Genomic DNA, 10,428 nt, shown 5'->3' on the forward strand with positions numbered 1-10,428 from the left:
GGATTCTTCTCCTGAGCAGCAACTTGTTTGCCGTTCTTCTTGAAGTTCCCCTTCTTCTTCCCTTTACCCTTTTTCTTGAAACTGGTGGTCTTGTTGACCATCAACACTTGATGCTCCTTCTTGATTTCCACCTCCGCAGCCTTTAGCATTGCAAAGAGCTTGGGAATTGTCTTATCCATCCCTTGCATGTATAAGTTCATCAAGAAGCTTTTGTAGCTTGGTGGCAGTGATTAAAGAACTCTGTCAATGACACTATCATCCGGAAGATTAACTCCCAGCTGAATCAAGTGATTGTTATACCCAGACATTTTGAGTATATGCTCACTGACAGAACTATTCTCCTCCATCTTGCAGCTGTAGAACTTACTGGAGACTTCATATCTCTCAATCCGGGCATTTGCTTGAAATATTAACTTCAACTCCTGGAACATCTCATATGCTCCATGACGTTCAAAACGTCGTTGAAGTCCCGGTTCTAACCGTAAAGCAGGGCACACTGAACTATCGAGTAGTCATCAGCTTTGCTCTGCCAGACGTTCATAACATCTGGTGTTGCTCCTGCAGTAGGTTTGGCACCTAGCGGTGCTTCCAGGACGTAATTCTTCTGTGCAGCAATGAGGATAATCCTCAAGTTACGGACCCAGTCCGTGTAATTGCTACCATCATCTTTCAACTTTGCTTTCTCAAGGAACGCATTAAAATTCAACGGAACAACAGCACGGGCCATCTACCTACAACAGAATAGACATGCAAAATACTATCAGGTACTAAGTTCATGACAAATTAAAGTTCAATTAATCTAATTACTTAAGAACTCCCACTTAGATAGACATCCCTCTAATCATCTAAGTGATCACGTGATCCATATCAACTAAACCATGCCTGATCATCACGTGAGATGAAGAGTTTTCAATGGTGAACACCACTATGTTGATCATATCTACTATATGATTCATGCTCGACCTTTCGGTCTTAGTGTTTCGAGGCCATATCTGCATATGCTAGGCTCGTCAAGTTTAACCCGAGTATTCTGCGTGTGCAAAACTGGCTTGCACCCGTTGTATATGAATGTAGAGCTTATCACACCCGATCATCCCGATCATCACGTGGTGTCTCGGCACGACGAACTTTGGCAATGGTGCATACTCAGGGAGAACACTTGTACCTTGAAATTTAGTGAGAGATCATCTTATAATGCTACCGTCAATCAAAGCAGAATAAGATGCATAAAAGATAAACATCACATGCAATCAATATAAGTGATATGATATGGCCATCATCATCTTGTGCCTTTGATCTCCATCTCCAAAGCACTGTCATGATCACCATCGTCACCAGCGCGACACCTTGATCTCCATCGTAGCATCGTTGTCGTCTCGCCAACTATTGCTTCAACGACTATCGCTACCGCTTAGTGATAAAGTAAAGCAATTACAGGGCGATTGCATTGCATACAATAAAGCGACAACCATATGGCTCCTGCCAGTTGCCGATAACTCCGTTACAAAACATGATCATCTCATACAATAAGATATAGCATTATGCCTTGACCATATCACATCACAACATGCCCTGCAAAAACAAGTTAGACGTCCTCTACTTTGTAGTTGCAAGTTTTACGTGGCTGCTATGGGCTGAGCAAGAACCGTTCTTACCTACGCATCAAAACCACAACGATATTTCGTCAAGTTAGTGCTGTTTTAACCTTCAACAAGGACCGGGTGTAGTCACACTCGGTTCAACTAAAGTTGGAGAAACTGACACCTGCTAGCCACCTGTGTGCAAAGCACGTCGGTAGAACCAGTCTCGCGTAAGCGTACGTGTAATGTCGGTCCGGGCCGCTTCATCCAACAATACCGCCGAACCAAAGTATGACATGCTGGTAAGCAGTATGACTTGTATCGCCCACAACTCACTTGTGTTCTACTCATGCATATAACATCTACGCATAAACCTGGCTCGGATGCCACTGTTGGGGAACGTAGTAATTTCAAAAAAAATCCTATGCACACGCAAGATCATGGTGATGCATAGCAACGAGAGGGGAGAGTGTTGTCCACGTACCCTCGTAGACCGTAAGCGGAAGCGTTATGAGAATGCGGTGATGTAGTCGTACGTCTTCATGATCCGACCGATCCAAGTACCGAACGCACAGTACCTCCGAGTTCAGCACACTTTCAGCTCGGTGACGTCCCACGACCTCCGATCCAGCAGAGCTTCGCGGGAGAGTTCCGTCAACACGACGGCGTGATGACGGTGATGATGTTGCTACCGACACAGGGCTTCGCCTAAGCACCGCTACGATATGACCGAGGTGGATTATGGTGGAGGGGGGCACCGCACACGGCTAAAAGATCAATGATCAACTTGTGTGTCTATGGGGTGCCCCCTGGCCACGTATATAAAGGAGTGGAGGGGGGAGAGGGCCGGCCCCTATGGCGCGCCCTGGAGGAGTCCTACTCCCACCGGGAGTAGGATTCCCCCCCCCCTCCCTAGTTGGACTAGGAGAGAAGGAAGGGGAGAGAGGGAGGAAGGAAAGGGGGTGCCGCCCCCCTCCTAGTCCAATTCGGACCAGAGGGGGAGGGGGCGCGCGGCCTGCCCTGGCCTCCTCTCTCTCTCTCTCCACTGGCCCATTAAGGCCCATACAATTACCGGGGGGTTCCAGTAACCTCCCGGTACTCCGGTAAAATCCCGATTTCACCAGGAACCATTCCGATGTCCAAATATAGGCTTCCAATATATCGATCTTTACGTCTCAACCATTTCGAGACTCCTTGTCATGTCCGTGATCATATCCGGGATTCCGAACTACCTTCGGTACATCAAAACACAAAAACTCATAATACCGATCGTCACAGAACTTTAAGCGTGCGGACCCTACGGGTTCGAGAACTATGTAGACATGACCGAGACACGTCTCCGGTCAATAACCAATAGCGGAACCTGGATGCTCATATTGGTTCCTACATATTCTACGAAGATCTTTATCGGTCAAACCGCATAACAACATACGTTGTTCCTTTTGTCATCGGTATGTTACTTGCCCGAGATTCGATCGTCGGTATCTCAATACCTAGCTCAGTCTTGTTATCGGCAAGTCTCTTTACTCATTCCGTAATACATCATCCCGCAACTAACTCATTATTTTCATTGCTTGCAAGGCTTATAGTGATGTGCATTACCGAGAGGGCCCAGAGATACCTCTCCGACAATCGGAGTGACAAATCCTAATCTCGATCTATGCCAACTCAACAAGTACCGTTGGAGACACCTGTAGAGCACCTTTACAATCACCTAGTTACGTTGTGACGTTTGGTAGCACACAAAGTGTTCCTCCGAAAATCGGGAGTTGCATAATCTCATAGTCATAGGAACATGTATAAGTCATGAAGAAAGCAATAGCAGTAAACTAAAACGATCAAGTGCTAAGCTAACGGAATGGGTCAAGTCAATCACATCATTCTCCTAATGATGTGATCCCGTTTATCAAATGACAACTCATGTCTATGGTTAGGAAACATAGCCATCTTTGATCAACGAGCTAGTCAAGTAGAGGCATACTAGTGACACTCTGTTTGTCTATGTATTCACACATGTATTATGTTTCCGGTTAATACAATTCTAGCATGAATAATAAACATTTATCATGAAATAAGGAAATAAATAATAACTTTATTATTGCCTCTAGGGCATATTTCCTTCACGTTATTAGAGTCCGTGTATAATATCTGGAGTACGTACTGGACGACGTCTCCAGTGGGGGACGTTAAAACGACGCCCGCTCCTAGTCCTGCCAGCATTTTGGAACCATCAAAATACATAACCTAGTTGGAATATGTGTCATACTCTTTAGGGAGTTCGGCCTCTGTCCATTCGGCGACGAAGTCAGCCAGTACTTGGGATTTAATGGCTCGACGCGATTTGTATGTTATGTCAAATGGAAGGAGCTCAATGGCCCATTTGGCAATCCGGCCCATAGCGTCGTGGTTGTTTATTATGTCATTGAGTGGTACTTCAGAAGCCACCGTGATCGAACACTCCTGGAAGTAGTTTCATAGCTTCTGAGATGCCATGAAGACCGCGTATGCTATCTTTTGATAATGAGGGTATCGGGATTTGCATGGTGTGAGGACAGTGAATACGTAATATACTGGCTTCTGAAGCGAGAATTTGTGTCCGTCATGTTCTCGTTCAACGACGAGCACGGCGCTCACCACCTGGTGTGTTGCCGATATGTATAATAACATGGGTTCGCCGACGCTCGGCGCAGCCAGGATGGGGTTGCTCGCTAGAAGGGCTTTTATTTCTTCCAGTCCGGCCGTTGCCGCGTTCGTCCACTCAAAGTGATCGGTGCGCCGTAGAAGGCGATATAGTGGCAATGCCTTTTCTCCGAATCTGGAGATAAAGCGGCTTAAAGCTGCCACACAACCGGCGAGTTTTTGGACCTGTTTAAGGTCCGTTGGCGTAGCCAACTGTGACAAAGCTCGGATTTTGGCTGGATTGGCTTCAATTCCTCTATTGGAAACGATGAAGCCCAGCAGTTTTCCAGCGGGGATGCCAAAAACACACTTTTCTGGATTGAGCTTAATTTCATATGCGCGGAGGTTGTCGAATGTGAGACGTAAATCGTCTATAAGTGTTTCGACGTGTCTAGTTTTGATGACGACGTCGTCCACATATGCTTCAACTGTCTTGTCGATCTGTTTCTCCAGGCATGTCTAAATCATGTGTTGGTAGGTGGCGCCGGCGTGTTTTAGCCCGAAGGGCATGGTGTTGAAGCAGAATGGCCCATATGGGGTAATGAATGATGTTGCAGCTTGATCGGACTCCTTCATTTTTAATTTGATGGTATCCGGAATATGCGTCGAGGAAGCACAGTGATTCATGTCCTGTGGTAGCATCAATGATCTGGTCGATGTGGGGGAGGGGGAAGGGATCCTTGGGGTAAGCCTTATTGAGGTCTTTGAAATCGACGCACAGGCGCCAGGATTTGTCCTTCTTTGGCACCATCACCAGGTTTGCCGGCCAGTCCGGGTGTTTTATTTCTCTAATGAATCCGGACTCGATTAGCTTGGCTAGCTCCACCCCCATAGCTTGACGTTTGGGTTCGGGAAAACGCCGCGGTGTTTGTTTGACCGGTTGATATCCCTTCAATATATTGAGGCTGTGTTCAACCAACTTACGTGGGATTCCTGGCATATCAGAAGGGTGCCAGGCAAATATGTCCCAGTTCTCGCGCAGGAACTCTCGTAGCGCGGCGTCAACCGTTGTGTCTAGTTGTGCTCCAATAGATGCTGTCTTCTTGGGGTTCGTTGGATGGACTTGAAATTTGACTATTTCTTCTGCTGGTTTGAAGGAGGTGGATTTGGGTCGTTTTTCTAGGATCACATCATCCTTGTCCACCGTGGAGCGCATTGCGGTTAATTCTTCGGCCGCTAGGGCTTCAGATAATGCCTTAAGGGCCAGGGATGCGGTTTTATTTTCGGTGTGGAGTGCTATGTCCGGATCACTAGCGAGGGTGGTTATGCCGTTGGGCCCGGGCATCTTAAGCTTCATGTACCCATAATGAGGTATAGCTTGGAAGCATGTAAATGCCTCCCCCCCAAGAGGGCGTGATATCCGCTGTTGAAAGGGGCCACTTGGAAGGTTATCTCTTCGGACCGATAATTCTCCGGCGTGCCGAATACCACATCAAGTGTTATTTTTCCCGCGCACCACGCCTCCTGGCTGGGAATGATTCCTCGGAAGGTTGTACTGCTTTGCTCGATGCGGCTCCTGTCTATTTCCATTTTGTGGAGTGTATCCTCGTAGATGAGGTTTAGTCTGCTGCCACCGTCCATGAGAACCTTGGTGAGCTGAAAGCCGTCCACAATTGGACCGAGGACCAAGGCGGCTGGTGCTCGGACTGTCCTGTATTTGGGTTCGTCACCAGCATTAAAAGTTATAGCCGTGTCATTCCAGGGTTTATTGCTGCGATTTGGCAGACTTTGGCGAGTTCGCGGTGTGCCCTTTTGCGCCTGTTGTTTGAAGCGAATGTCTCGAAGATCGTCAATACTTTGAGGTCGTTGTCTTCTGGGGGGTGTTGTTCTGGGGTATTCTTGGTGAGGATATCCTCGCCGCTCTTGGCCACTTGCTGGAGTATCCAACATGCTCTAAGGCTGTGGGTTGGTATATTATTCGGTGTTGTGTGTATTTTGCATGGCCCGTCGAGCCATCCTTCCAGAATGGTTCTGCGCCCCGTAATGGGCTTATATTTCTTTACTATTAGACCGGGCGTGCCATGAGGGTGCGCCCTTTTCGTCTGAACGAGGGGTTGAGTGGGGACCGATGGCTCCCAACGGGCTGCCTGAGTTTTCCAGGCGCTTTCCATTGTGCTGTACTTCTGTACGATAGTTGCCAAGTCAGCGAAGTGTAATATGCAACGGCGGTTGATGGCGTTGAGGGTTCCTTCGTCCATGCAATTGTTGCGGAACGCCGAGGTCGCGTCTTCGTCGCGGCAATCTTTAATCTTGTCTTTGACAAGGAGGAATCTGGCCCAGAAGTGGTGGACCGTTTCCTAAGACTACCGTTGTATGCTCATGAGAGCACTTATATGTGGGTGGGTGGGTGGATTTAAATCCGAACCCTGACCCAATTTTGGATCCGGAGTCTGGAGATCTTCCGAACTTAACAGTTCGGGCTCCGGGATATCAACTGATTTCTTAGGTCCGTCGTCCGATTCCATGTTCGGAGGGCAGGATGCATCTCTTCGCAAGTGGGTGTCCGGCCTTTCGAGGTCGGAGATCCGGACGTAGTCCGTCCTCAATATAGAGGAAGAGTTATCGTTTCGCTCCTCGACTACCGCTATCTGGTGGGTGATCGGTGGAGATTTGATTTCTCTCTAATCGGGTTTAAGCCCAATTCGATCATAGTCTGTAGCGACCCCTAGGGCGGCGATGCGATCTAGGAGCTCGTTTAAAGACAAAAGCTTCGCCGGATCCATCTGCTTGGAGTGTTCGGAGTCAATACGAAGGGAATTTTCAATGACCCGAGAGGTCATCGTCGGCTTAATGGCCGAACGGGCGGTCATGGTAAAGCCACCCAGCCGGAGGGTTTGGCCTGGGGCCAGTGCTCCTCCAGAGGTGATGTTGTCCGTGAGAACAAGGCGAGCCATCGATCCTATCTTCGACGTCACAGCGGAACTCTCAATGAAAGCACCAATGTCGGTGTCAAAACCGGCGGATCTCGGGTAGGGGGTCCCGAACTGTCCGCCTAAGGTCGATGGTAACAGGAGACGGGGGACACAATGTTTACGCAGGTTCGGGCCCTCTCTATGGAGGTAATACCCTACTTCCTGCTTGATTGATCTTGATGAATATGAGTATTACAAGAGTTGATCTACCACGAGATCATAATGGCTAAAACCCTAGAAGTCTAGCCTGTATGACTGTAGCTATCAGTATTGTCCTCTACGGACCTAGCCCTCCGGTTTATATAGACACCGGAGGGATCTAGGGTTACACAAGGTCGGTTACAGAGAAAGGAATCTTCATATTTGATCACCAAGCTTGCCTTCCACGCCAAGGAGAGTCCCATCCGGACACGGGTAGAGTCTTCGGTCTTCGCATCTTCGCAACCCATCAGTCCGGCCCATGGCTAACAGGCCGGACGCCCGAGGACCCCTTAGTCCAGGACTCCCTCACCCGACCACTTCAGAAGATAGAGAGAAAATGAAAGTCATTCCCTATGCCTCAACCATAGGTTCTATCATGTATGCAATGCTGTGTACCAGACCTGATGTGTGCCTTGCTATAAGTTTAGCAGGGAGGTACCAAAGTAATCCAGGAGTGGATCACTGGACAGCGGTCAAGAGCATCCTGAAATACCTGAAAAGGACTAAGGATATGTTTCTCGTTTATGGAGGTGACAAAGAGCTTGTCGTAAATGGTTACGTCGATGCTAGCTTTGACACTGATTCGGATGACTCTAAGTCACAAACTGGATACATATTTATATTGAATGGTGGAGCTGTCAGTTGGTGCAGTTCCAAGCAGAGCGTTGTGGCGGGATCTACGTGTGAAGCGGAGTACATAGCTGCTTCGGAAGCAGCAAATGAAGGAGTCTGGATGAAGGAGTTCATATCCGATCTAGGTGTATACCTAGTGCATCGGGTCCAATGAAAATCTTTTATGACAATACTGGAGCAATTGCATTAGCGAAGGAATCCAGGTTTCACAAGAGAACCAAACACATCAAGAGACGCTTCAACTCCATCTGCGATCAAGTCAAGCAGGGAGACATAGAGATTTGCAGAATACATATGGATCTGAATGTTGCAGACCCATTGACTAAGCCTCTTCCACGAGCAAAACATGATCAGCACCAAGACTCCATGGGTGTTAGAATCATTACAATATAATCTAGATTATTGACTCTAGTGCAAGTGGGAGACTGAAGGAAATATGCCCTAGAGGCAATATAAAGTTGTTATTTATATTTCCTTATATCATGATAAATGTTTATTATTCATGCTAGAATTGTATTAACCGGAAACTTGATACATGTGTGAATACATAGACAAAACAAAGTGTCCCTAGTATGCCTCTACCTGACTAGCTCGTTAATCAAAGATGGTTAAGTTTCCTGACCATAGAGATGTGTTGCCATTTGATGAACGGGATCACATCATTAGGAGAATGATGTGATGGACAAGACCCATCCATTAGCTTAGCATAATGATCGTTAAGTTTTATTGCTATTGCTTTCTTCATGACTTATACATATTCCTTTGACTATGAGATTATGCAACTCCCGAATACCGGAGGAACACCTTGTGTGCTATCAAACGTCACAATGTAACTGGGTGATTATAAAGATGCTCTACAGGTGTCTCCGAAGGTGTTTGTTGGGTTGGCATAGATCGAGATTAGGATTTGTCATTCCGAGTATCGGAGAGGTATCTCTGGGCCCTCTCGGTAAATGCACATCATGATAAGCCTTGCAAGCAATGTGACTAATGAGTTAGTTACGGGATGATGCATTACGGAACGAGTAAAGAGACTTGCCGGTAACGAGATTGAACTAGGTATGGTGATACCGACGATCGAATCTCGGGCAAGTAACATACCGATGACAAAGGGAATGATGCATGTTGTTATTGCGGTTTGACCAATAAAGATCTTCGTAGAATATGTAGGAACCAATATGAGCATCCAAGTTCCGCTGTTGGTTATTGACCGGAGATGTGTCTCGGTCATGTCTACATAGTTCTTGAACCCGTAGGGTCCGCACGCTTAATGTTCGATGACGATGCGTATGGATCTGAATGTCTACAAGTTCTCCATAGTTTACTCCTCTGGTCATAGCGTCGTAGTTCTTAGGCGAAGCCCTGCGCGGATCACATCACCATCACCGTCACCATGCCGTCGTGTGATGAAACTCTCCCTCGACACTTTGCTGGATCAAGAGTTCGAGGGACGTCATCGAGCTGAACGTGTGCTGAACTCGGAGGTGCCGTGCGTTCGGTACTTGATCGGTTGGATCACGAAGACATTCGACTACATCAACCGCGTTAAACTAACGCTTCCGCTTTCGGTCTATGAGGGTACGTGGACACACTCTCCCCCTCTCGTTGTTATGCATCTCCTAGATAGATCTTGCGTGATCGTAGGATTTTTTTTGAAATTGCATGCTACGTTCCCCAACAGGTTCGACCGATAAAGATCTTCGTAGAATATGTAGGAGCTAATATGGGCATCCAGGTTCCGCTATTGGTTATTGACCGGAGAGGTGTCTCGGTCATTTCTACATAGTTCTCGAACCCGTAGGGTCCGCACGCTTAACGTTCGTTGATGATATAGTGTTATATGAGTTATATGTTTTGGTGAGCGAATGTTGTTCGGAGTCCTGGATGAGATCACAAACAAGACGAGGGGTCTCAAATGGTCCAGAGGTAAAGATTGATATATAGGACGATGGTATTATTTGGACACCGGAAGTGTTTCGGGACGTACCATGAAGGAATTGAGTCACCAGAAGGTGTTCCGGGCACCCCCCCGACAAGTTATGGGCCTTATGGCCAAAGGAGGGGACAGACCAGCCCACAAAGGGGTTGGTACGCCTCCTTCCTTGTTTGGCCAGCACTAGGGAAGGAAAAGGGGGAGGGCTAGCCCCTCCTGCCCTTCCCTCTCATGGGGGAAAGGAAAAGGTGGGGCGCCACCCTCCCCTGCCTTTCCCCGCACTCCAAATAAGGAAGGGGGCGCGGCTTGGGAGGGACCCCAAGTGGGATTCCTCCTACTTGGGCGCCTCCTTTGGCTGCTCCTCCCTCCCTCCCACCTATATATATGTGGGAGGGGGGCACCTATCACACAACAGACAATTGCCTAGCCGTGTGCGGCGCCCCCCTCCACCGTTTACACCCCCGATCATATTTTCGTAGTGCTTAGGTGA

This window comes from Aegilops tauschii, chromosome 1, assembly GCF_002575655.3.
Source record: "Aegilops tauschii subsp. strangulata cultivar AL8/78 chromosome 1, Aet v6.0, whole genome shotgun sequence".
NCBI classification, from domain to species: Eukaryota; Viridiplantae; Streptophyta; class Magnoliopsida; order Poales; family Poaceae; genus Aegilops; species Aegilops tauschii.